The sequence below is a fragment of the Podarcis pityusensis genome (genome assembly GCF_964106645.2).
Source record: "Podarcis pityusensis genome assembly, chromosome: 12".
In the NCBI taxonomy this organism is placed as follows: domain Eukaryota; kingdom Metazoa; phylum Chordata; class Lepidosauria; order Squamata; family Lacertidae; genus Podarcis; species Podarcis pityusensis.
The window spans coordinates 38,784,222-38,795,310 of NC_138037.1; the positions used below are offsets into that span (position 1 = coordinate 38,784,222).

The following is an 11,089-nucleotide window of genomic DNA, read 5'->3' on the forward strand; positions in this document are numbered from 1 at the left end:
TTAACAGGGAGAAATGTAAAGTATTGCACTTGGGCAAAAAAAATGAGAGGCACAAATACAAGATGGGGGACACCTGGCTTGAGAGCAGTACATGTGAAAAGGATCTAGGAGTCTTGGTTGACCACAAACTTGACATGAGCCAACAGTGTGACGCGGCAGCTAAAAAAGCCAATGCAATTCTGGGCTGCATCAATAGGAGTACAGCATCTAGATCAAGGGAAGTAATAGTGCCCCTGTATTCTGCTCTGGTCAGACCTCACCTGGAGTACTGTGTCCAGTTCTGGGCACCACAGTTCAAGAAGGACACTGACAAACTGGAACGTGTCCAGAGGAGGGCAACCAAAATGGTCAAAAGCCTGGAAACGATGCCTTATGAGGAACGGCTAAGGGAGCTGGGCATGTTTAGCCTGGAGAAGAGGAGGTTAAGGGGTGATATGATAGCCATGTTCAAATATATAAAAGGATGTCACATAGAGGAGGGAGAAAGGTTGTTTTCTGCTGCTCCAGAGAAGCGGACACGGAGCAATGGATCCAAACTACAAGAAAGAAGATTCCACCTAAACATTAGGAAGAACTTCCTGACAGTAAGAGCTGTTTGACAGTGGAATTTGCTGCCAAGGAGTGTGGTGGAGTCTCCTTCTTTGGAGGTCTTTAAGCAGAGGCTTGACAACCATATGTCAGGAGTGCTCTGATGGTGTTTCCTGCTTGGCAGGGGGTTGGACTCGATGGCCCTTGTGGTCTCTTCCAACTCTATGATTCTAAGTCACTTACACAAATCTTGGAAGACCAATAAGCTTGCACAGGCCCAAGGAGTGAAAGGCACTACCAGTTCTGGCCAAAGTCTGGATCTGCCCAATTCAGGCTGACCTGGATGGATCCAAGCTTTGGATGGATCAGGTTGAGACAGCTGTAGATTGCCCTGGGTTAGATCAGCCCACCCAAAGCAATCCAGGGCTCTCAAAATGCTATGGGTGATCAGGCAATTGGTGGGGGGAGTTGGTAAGGAGAACCAGGCAGCCTCTGCAAGGTTTAAAGAGCAGCACAGGGCTGTTTGCAAAAGGGCTTTGAAACAGCTCTGCACTGTGCTTTGGCTGTGAATGCTTGTGCCCTTTGCTCACACAGCCAAACTTAACTCTTTGCTCACCAGCTGCTGAGTGGAAGGTTCAGTCCCGCTTTACGCAATGTGGTGGCAGCATAGGAGCAACAGAGATGTGCATCTCCTTCCCACACCAACTGTATCTTTAATTAGGATTTTTAAACCCTGATTAAACATGCAGTTGGGTGAGGGAGGCAAGCATCGCCTTCTCCCCCCCAATGTTTAATAGGGTTTCAAACCCTAATTTGAGAATAGGGCTGGCTCCTGAATGGATTTGCGCCTCAAATCCAGGACAATCCAAAGTGGTGGATCGGGCCCCAGACTGGATGGGGTTAGGGGCTTGCACATCCCTAACAACTACACAGAGTAAAATCATTGAATGTACGTTACTAACTTAAGTTCATTAATTTCAATGGGTCTACTCTGAGTGGGACCTCTTCAATGCCCAAAGCATTTTTAAACTGCAAATGTTATAGCACAAGCTCTCTTATATGGTATATACTGACACAGGGGAAAACTCATATTTTATTTAGATTAACAAATTACTCCTCCATGAATGCAAGGATCTTGAGACTCTTAAATCATTCATATGTTCGACCATATGGATAAAACAAGACGGAAAATCTATCTCTGATTGTATAACCGTTAACAGAATTAATATAAAGATACACATGGAGCACCAATTTTGAATGAATAAGCAACATAAAGGGCTACAATTGAATTATTTCTAATGCCTCTTGAGTGATGAAGGAGGGTCACAACAAGAGCAGAACATTGTCTTCCCTCCCTCTGAGATTTAAAAATGAGAACACTCATCTCAGCAATCAGCCAACTCTGAAATCCTTCATTTATCATTTCCAAGACACACTGGAAACTAGTTTGAATTATTTCTTTCTAAAAAACTTTTAAAGCAATAATTTAAATATTTACATAGTTACACTGATATTAGTCCACTAAGCATTAAACTAAAATATAATACATAAATACATACAGCTGCAGAGATGACAGGATGGGAAACTTTTGTTCCATGAACTTCCTTAGGACCTTAGCCATTAAGTTTGCAATGATAGTGTAAAGTGAAATTTCCCAGAATCGTTGTGTAGTTTATATATCATATTGGAGCTACTACAGAAAAATCTGGAAAAGCTGCAAAAGGATTAAAGAAAGTTTCCACAATACAGAGGAAAATCTTCTAGACCGAGGGAGGAGGGACACAGAACCTCAGGGTGGGAATGTTGCCCGCAAGCCTCTCTATCTGGCCCTTGAGATTATCTCCATGCCACACCCTTCCTCTTAGGAAGAACTCGTTTCTGGTACTGCTTCATACCCTCCTTAGTCAGTTCCAGACAACTTATGTATTGAACATTCATCCGGATTTATTATTATTATTATTATTATTATTATTATTATTATTATTTTGTACCCCGCCGATTTGACTGGGTTGCCCCAGCCCCTCTAGGTGGCTTCCAGCATATATAAAAACATAGTAAAACATTAAACCTTTAAAAGCTTCCCTGTACAGGGCTGCCTTCAGATGTCTCCTAAAAGATATATTACTCATCTGCTTGGCATCTGATGGGAGGGCATTCCACAGGGTGGGTGCCACTACCGAAAAGGCCTTCTGCCTGGTTCCCTGTAGCTTTACACAGAATACCATGGTAGCTCACACTGCTGTGTAAAAAACCACCAATGAGGAGTTTAGACAACATTACATCAAACAAACGTTACTCCACACTTCCCAGTGTGTTATCCTTCTACATTCCTTATAGCAAAAAGTTGAGTTATGGAGGGAAGCAGGTTTGTTGCACAGGAACTCCAAATCAACTTTAGTTGTACAACCTGAATTTGCTGGTATGTGACTGAATCCTGCTTGTATTTTTTTTTTAAATATAGTAGTTTGGAAATACCCCTTGAGCATTTTTGCCTGGCTGGAACTCTGAGAATACTTCTCACTTGATAGGTAGAAGACAGAGAAGAGAGTGTGCAGAAACTAGCCTATTGTAAAAAAGATAAAAACTGCATTTGTCCCACCCACTTTCACCCTTGACCCTGCTCACCACTGGCATGCAGCCCCCGGCAGATGGCCCAGATGGGAATGCGGCCTTTCAGCTGAAAAGGGTTCCCTGGCCCTGCTAGCCCTTGTTGTCATTAGATGAACAGTAACATCACCTGTCCCTGCCAAACCTACACAGCCACGTGCTCCTGATTGCTCTGCCCAAGAATAAAAAGACCTTTATTTCTGGTGTTTTGTTATTCAAATGTAACTCAAATAAGGGTGCCAGGGACCACCCCACTGCCCCTGGTATTTTCCTCCTCCATGGATGCAGGATCCATGAAGATAACTACGGCTGACTATAACTATAACCACGGATAACTATGGCTATGGAGGTTAACACCAAATACATTACTTCTGGTAAATGACTGACCACAGCTGCTAGAGGGCCGTGAAAATTTGTGTTCCAGGCTTTTAAGACTCATCTACCCATGTACTATCTGAAACTAAAGGGGTGTATTGGTTGCCAGATACGAATTTTTTTCAGCTCTCCTACCCCCACTACTTTCTTTTTTCATACCTCACCCAAGATTACTTGAATTGATTAGTTTACATGATACTACAGAAGCCGTGCTAATGTCTAAATTGTACTATAAAAATATATACACAATGATAAATATATACACAATGATTTATGTATATAAACATAAATATAAATATAAATATATCTTGGCTGTTAGTCCTGGGGGACCTGTTTCCTGCCTTGCAGGGCTTTTTCCACCTGCTCTGGGAGGGCAGGTCCCTGACTGACTCCAGCTACAAAAAGCAGAGGCTGTTGAAGAGGGTTGAGACTATCCTGGCTGTCTCTAAGTGCAGACCCAGGTCATCAAGCCTGAGCTTCCACAGCTGCTCCCTTGCCATGAACCAGCATTGGCAGGACAAGCAGAAATAGCAGCAGAAATGTTCTATTTGTATGATAATATTTTATATTTGACATCCTTTAGTGATGTTTTCTTTTGAAATGCTGAAGATAATTGTTTTGTTAACTTTACTGTGTTAAATGTGGATTCTGTGGTTGACTTCCTTTGTAATGTTTTATTTTGAAATCTCTAAGATAATATTTTACTTTCCTTTTGATTATGCTGATTTGAATGTGTACTTTATACTGTACTTTAAAAAAAAAACCTGAGATACAGCACAGTTTTGTTGCAAGTCAGAGAACAAGTGAATGGTCCAGCCAACCACCACCACATCTCTACTGTGTACCCAAGTCTCAACCAGCAAAGAGCAACATAACTCTCCTACTACTGTGTGTCATATTATAATTTGATGTTCTGATCAATTTAAGCAGAACTTAAGAGATTGAGCAATAATGACCAAACTAGATGAATATTCACATGACTTCCTCACATGTCAATGTTCAGATCATCAAATTTGGGACTGAAAGGTTACTTTCGTGTAACTGCCCCATGGTTCCAAGGCACTTCTCCTTTTTCTATGCAACAGAGCCGAGTCACACACATTTATCTCCATCAATTTGCTTGCACATTTAACTACTCATGCTGGTCTACTTCCATAAGTAGTATTATATCAGACCACCTTTAATGAGGTACAATGGCCTTTTCATGGCAGTAAGCCAGTGGTTTAGTCTTTGCTTGTTTGGAGTGAAACAAACCACAAGCAATGGTTTGCATGTAACACTAAGTCATTGCTCTGGTTTGCTTCCTCCCAATGCAACAAAGCGATGGCAGCAGGTGCAATTTGAGTTAGTATGCACCAACACGGTGTGCCAACACAGTTGCTTGTTCCTAGTAAGCCATAGTGTGTTTCACTCTGTCTTATAAGTTACATGTCGACCAAGCCAATATGAAAATCACTGGTTATAAAAGAAAATTCATGATCCCATTAGTTTCATCTTCTGACATTACACCAATCATCTAAGCACATAACTTGCACAAGGAGTTAGATTCAGAAGAGAGAAGGCTGAAGAACAAGTATGAACTTTCAGATGAAGCAGCACTGGCAATGATGAATATGACAAAACTCATGCAAGTTTTCCCCTACTAATTTGCCTTGTCTGCCTCTATTTCCAAGCTTTCTTGCAGATTAGATTTACAGTGGTACCTTGGGTTACAAACACCTTGAGTTACAAACACTCTGGGTTACAGACTCCGCTAACCCGGAAGTAGTACCTGGGGTTAAGAACTTTGCCCCAGGATGAGAACAGAAATCGCACGCTGGCGGCGTGGCAGCAGGCCCCATTAGCTAAAGTGGTACCTCAGGTTAAGAACGGTTTCAGGTTAAGAACGGACCTCCAGAACGAATTAAGCTCGTAACCAGTGGTACCACTGTAATTCTTTACACTGTATTATATTACAACAAACCAGGTGACTCATAGTTCTACATAGAAATTCATTCTCTGCTCTGCTAATAATGTTTTGGATACTGTCCTGTGCGTGGAAGGAAGGAAGAATGTAGAGTTCAGAGCACAAATGCTAAACTTGTGGAGAGCTTTACAGCAGATCATAAGTGACTTTCTATTCTCCCTGTTAAACAGATACATGAACAGAGCAAATAGAACAAATCTACATTAACCCTCATCTATTCACAGGTATACAGGAAAGATAAAGTCTGCAAAATAAATGAAGAAAAATGAACATATAAAAAGGCCTAACACAACAGGTTACCTAGATAGAGAGCCATCATGTTTTTCAGGGGTCCATAAACTTGTCTGGCTTTACTGTACAAGATAAAAATGGTAACCTCCAGCTCCAGGCCCCACCCCCTGTGCCCTGCTATTCTAAAGGGAAAGGTTGGGTGGGACTGTGTGCTGTTCAGCATTGCTCCCCAAAAGTCCACAGGGTGCCTTCAGGGTGTCTCCAAGTTGGAATGGAAGCTGGCTGCTCATCAGGCTTGCTAACAGGTGGTACTACACCAGCCATTGTGAGCGGATTTGTTGGAGCCTGATGATTTTGAACTTCAAGTTTGCCAAAGGCCACATTTTGTTAGGATTAAGTAGCACAAGGTATGCCACAAGCCTCAACGGAAAGAGACATAGAACAGTAGCACTGAAACTCTGCACTCCTCCACACAAAAAACATGAAGAGCAATTGCAAGATGTTATGTCACTGTGTTTAATGGTTAACCCAACAACCCTCCCATGATAGTTCCAGGAACTGCATTACATAGACACTTGCAGCAGCGATGTTGCAGTATAGTTATGCTGCATCAATTATTCATCCAACAGATTAACTTGCATTTCTAAAGTGATATGGAAAATAGGAGTTACAGAGCAAAAAAAAAGGTAATAAAGCTTTCACACTTGAAACCACTATACAGAATTTTCCCTTAACATTTGCCATTCATTAGTTATGACTAAATATGGCCCTCCAAATGTTGCTGAACCACAACTCCCATCATCCCTGACCATTGCCATGCTGGTGGGTGATGATGAGAGTTGCAGTCCAACTATAGCTAGACTTTAGCCATCCCTGGCTTATGCACATAGGCACATATACACATATATGCAAAGCTACATTGTTTCCCCACCTATGTCATGATAGGCAGAGAACACCACAGCTCAAGTAGTTCAAAACAACATTCCCCCCCCCCCCCCGGTATTTTAAAGCTGAATTTGTCAGATGCCTCAAAGTAGCAACAGAAATTAAAATAACATTTGGAGATGCTAGCAAATGTAGTCACATCTGTGACCAATAGGATTGTGTAGCTGTAATACATCTTAGAGCTTATATACCAATGTAAAAAGCTGACGCTAATAGATTGGAAACTACTGTGTAGAAAAAGGCAAATATAACAAGGCTGCCCCAGATCCTGCACATTTTACAAGGATTAGAAGTGTCAACCCTACTTCAACTACAACATTTTAATGGTCTTTGCAGAAACTGAAACAGAGAATTTCTCTCTACTACATAATAAATATTGATTGGTAAACATTCTAATTGGGCCTGCAATCCTCTGCACGGTAATACTCTTATTGTACTGTTTTGATTCCAACAGAATTGAAACAGCCTAAAACATAAGCAGTATTGCAGCCTGTATTAATATAATATACAAAACAGTGATTAGTCAAAGGAAGGCAAGTGGAGTAACTTTTTGTTTAAATTAAATAAAATGGCCATTAGATTTTACAACTAAATACTTTAACTTGCAGCATAATTAAATCTTAGCTGAAGCAAATTCTTGAGCGGTTCTTTTTTTTTAATCTATCACCCAGTTCACTCAGCTGGCTTGATTGTTCAGCACTGCCTTGCAGAAAGATCTAGTTCAATTTGTTGCCCCAGATGGGATTAGAAAGTGCTGCAGAGTTACCATGCTGACTCCTATGAAGGAATCAATGTTGCCTTACATCACTTAACGGCAACCCTCTGGCCAATCTAAAAGCATCACACATGAGCTCAAAGGGGAGTCCTATTCAGATTCCATTTTTCAAAAGACTGTGATGTACAGAGAGCCTCAAGAGCCAGGACACCTCCTGGTTCAGAAAGGGATGCAATGAACAGCTGTGGTGGGAGGAAATAATACTATAATTTTCATTTTCAAGACAAACATTCACATGCAGCCAAAAGCATTATTATTCACATATTTGCTATGTCACCAGAAGATCTAATATTATTGTTGCCCCATTAATGCCTAACAGCATTCTATCTGGGAAACAAAAAATGTGCAGATGCAATGCAAACATTATTTCAAGACAGACAGAACATCATTTGAGTGGAGAAGTCTATTATGACCCCTTATATTTAATGATTCTATTGAAAAGCATTTGTGGCATAAAGAGTAAGTGAAGCTTGCAGCAAGATGTTGCAGTGTTTGCTGTCCTCCTAACAGGAATGCTCATGTTCAGAGTTTCAGCCAGCAAGCTATGTCCCCTCAGTTTTTTTTCTTTCTAGCTGACTGCCAACTTTCTGTGGCTATTGGTCCTCATAGGGCCATTGTTGCTGATGCTGTTTTAGAGTTTGTTGTATTCTGCAAATTGGGGGGGGGTTCCCCTCTTCTGCTTCTCAGTGCCCCCATCTTGACTTAACCTTTGCTGGAATTTCATCATTTCACAGGGAATGATATCCCAACCTATGGAAAAGCATTTCCTTTGCTCGTAGAATTATCTGCAATAAGCTCTCCTCATCTTCACTCACTTCAATAACAATTCCTTGCTACCAGAACCAGAGTGCTATTAAACTCTTTTATGGAATTCAATGCTAGGTCCACTGGGATAGCAAGAGTGGAGTCAGGCAAGATGGTAGAAAAGGAAGAACATCTCCCTTGGGGTCCCTTCCAACTCTACAATTCTATTATTCTAATAAATTTTACACCTGCACCCACTCAAATTAAAGATGTTCGTGGCCAAAGTAGCCATCTGAAGCAGTTGGAATTTTTTTCAGCTCTTCCTTAATTCAAATCATTGTTCATAATACAGTACACATACAAAACCTATCTACTGGAATCAGTAGCTCATGCCAAAGACAAGCGGTCACTATTTATCCCATATGACAATTACAAAAAGTTGTTGGTTATAGAGAAGCTTCTCCTATCAGGCAAAATGAGTACGTTTACAGTATCGTGTCAAGTGTGTTCTGAAAACACACAAAAAAAGTCCCCCCACAAAAAAAAAGCCAGTTAAGCATGAAACTGCGAGACAACAAAGTGCTGATATGTCTCAGGGCCTTACCTGGTCTATCATGACCTAAATTAGCAGTCTGTGTGGTACAACCACAACATCCTTTAACTATGGGGTGGTTTGAGTTTCTGACACTGAAAAGATGGTGTTGGATCCAGATGTAATCATGCTTAAAGTAGACCCTTTGAAATCTATAAAACTTAACATTAGTGCTAAGTTAGTTATCAATGGGTCTACTTAATGATTTAAGTCTTGATCCAATCCAGTTTTTGCTGCGCACACCTCTAAAGAAATATAGAGCTGGCTTTTAAGTCTCACACACAAACACGCACAAAACTTTACCTACATGTATCTCAAATAAAGCAATGCCAGACTCAAACATCAACAAATGATGTGCTGTTACTGCCTAGTCTGGACTACGTCAGGCTAAAAACAAGGAAACAAAATGGACCAGTTTTAACTTTTTGGAGGTTTTAGATTTTTTTGAAAAGTAAATGTGTGAATGCTCATTTGCTTGATGGAGGCTAAGCAAAAGCCAACAGCAGCCTCTTGAAGGGGATGGAGAACCTGTGGCTCTCTAGATGCTGTTGGACCAGCTCCCATCATCTCCCAGCCATCATGGCCAACAGTGAGGGATGATGCAAGTTGTAACTCAGTTACACCTGGAGGGCCACAGGTGGCTCCATGTCTGCTCTAGACAGGCTACAAGATTCCTACTGATTTCATGAAACTTGAGCTAACAGCCTCAGGCTTTGGCCCTGAAAGTTCATATTTATTTATCCTTGTTGTGGAAGTTTGTGGATAGAGTCATTTCCAGACCTTTCAACTGACGTCCAGCACTTTTGATGAGACCCTTGCCACAAAAGGCATCAAAGCAGAACATGTACTTCACTGTCTCGTTATGATTCATGAGAGACTTTCACAGGGATGATACCAAATGACAGTGAAAGACAATGTTTCCACCCAACATTTCTGCCTGTCCTTTCAGCTTATACCACCCACTGGGGAAATATAACATCTTTAGCGCAAGCTGCCTGTGGCAAAAGATTAAGGTTAGTGTATGTGCGTGCACATATGCATGTGTGAGGGAGGGAGGAGGAAATTAAGCCCACATTGTTGCTGTACACCAGTAAATGTGGTACATTTTACACTTATTGATGACATTCCCTCTCTCTCCATTTGTTTTTCGCAAGCTTTCTAATCTTCACCTAGCAATGTATTCCCGCATCGGGTGTGGGCACACCTCCGAATTTACAACATCCAGCAGCTTAAATACAGAATACAAACACCCGTGCTTCAATGCCCCCTTCTTATAGTTGCAGACTCCTATAAATTAAGGTACGTAGTACAGATAGAAGAGGACCATTTCCCAGAAACTTCCAAAAGAGACAGAAATGCAAGAACACAGCCCAAACACAAGCACCCTCCTCCCACTTTTTATTTTTACCTACCCCAGATCTTTCAATAGAGACAAGAAAGAAGCAGAGACCGTTATCAGTCCTCCTAAAGCAAATGGGTTTCGTCCTGCCTGAGTGAGAGAGGCTTCTTCCCAAAGACAGCAAACATGCAAAGCAGGCAGGCAGGCAACCGGACCACCTCGTTTCTCTCAGGCGCTCATCTGTTCGACTCCGGATTCCAAAAAAAACCAAGAGGGGTGGAATCCTTGGCTCCACTCCGAAACGGTCGGCCCGTTGCCAGAAGCGGTCAGTCAGTGGAAGGCGGAGTTTTCTGCGCCAACGTTACCACTATTATTACTACTACTGTTATTATTATTATTATTCTCCATAACAGGCAGGTCGCCTACGGCGCTGTTCCAAAAGTGCTCACACCTGTCCAGCAGGGTCGGGTGGGTGGCTGGGTGGGAGTCGAGGATAATCATAATAATATCACTTACCCTCTACCTACCTATCAGACACGCACACTTTCCTCTCCCGCCTAACGGTCTGAAGTTTGGCGAGGCGCTGTAAACGCCTGCCAAGAGAAGGAATCCGGATCAACGAAGGCGACGGTGCGCCCAAACCGCCTGCCTTGGCTGCCCCCTTCCCCTCACGACAGCCTACCTGAGAGGTTGCTCCGGAGGGTCTTCCCCCCCCCCTCACCTGGGGCTCGCTCCCCTTCTCCCTCCTGGAGGCCGAAGCGGATCGACTCCTTTCACACGCCGCGCCTCGCTTCGTTTTTCTCTCTCCCTCACAGCCCGAGGCGGGAGCCCGCCGAGCAGCCGCTCCCCGCGCGCTTCATCACCACAGCCGCGAAGAAAGTTTGCTCCTCTCTGGACGGGGCGGGCGCTCGGAGGGGCTGGCTTGGCGGCGCTTCAGCAGCAGCCGCCGGAGGAGGTGCCGCCGAAGCGGGACTGGGAGGTGCCTCG

At 42.7% G+C, this 11,089-nt stretch overlaps 1 protein-coding gene across 4 annotated transcripts in view; it reads right to left on the reverse strand.

The window, feature by feature from the left end:
- RFTN1 (raftlin, lipid raft linker 1) overlaps positions 1-10,980 on the reverse strand; it is a 114,520-nt gene extending 103,540 nt beyond the window's left edge. Inside the window, exon 1 of one of the 4 annotated variants that reach the window (XM_080974803.1) lies at positions 10,824-10,980. The gene's annotated coding sequence lies outside the window, so the exon portion shown is untranslated. Of the gene's footprint in view, positions 1-10,175; positions 10,324-10,629; positions 10,715-10,784 lie in introns of those variants that run through there. The other 3 variants (XM_080974802.1, XM_080974805.1, XM_080974804.1) reach the window with 3 other exon arrangements.
- Positions 10,981-11,089: the final 109 nt, after the last annotated feature.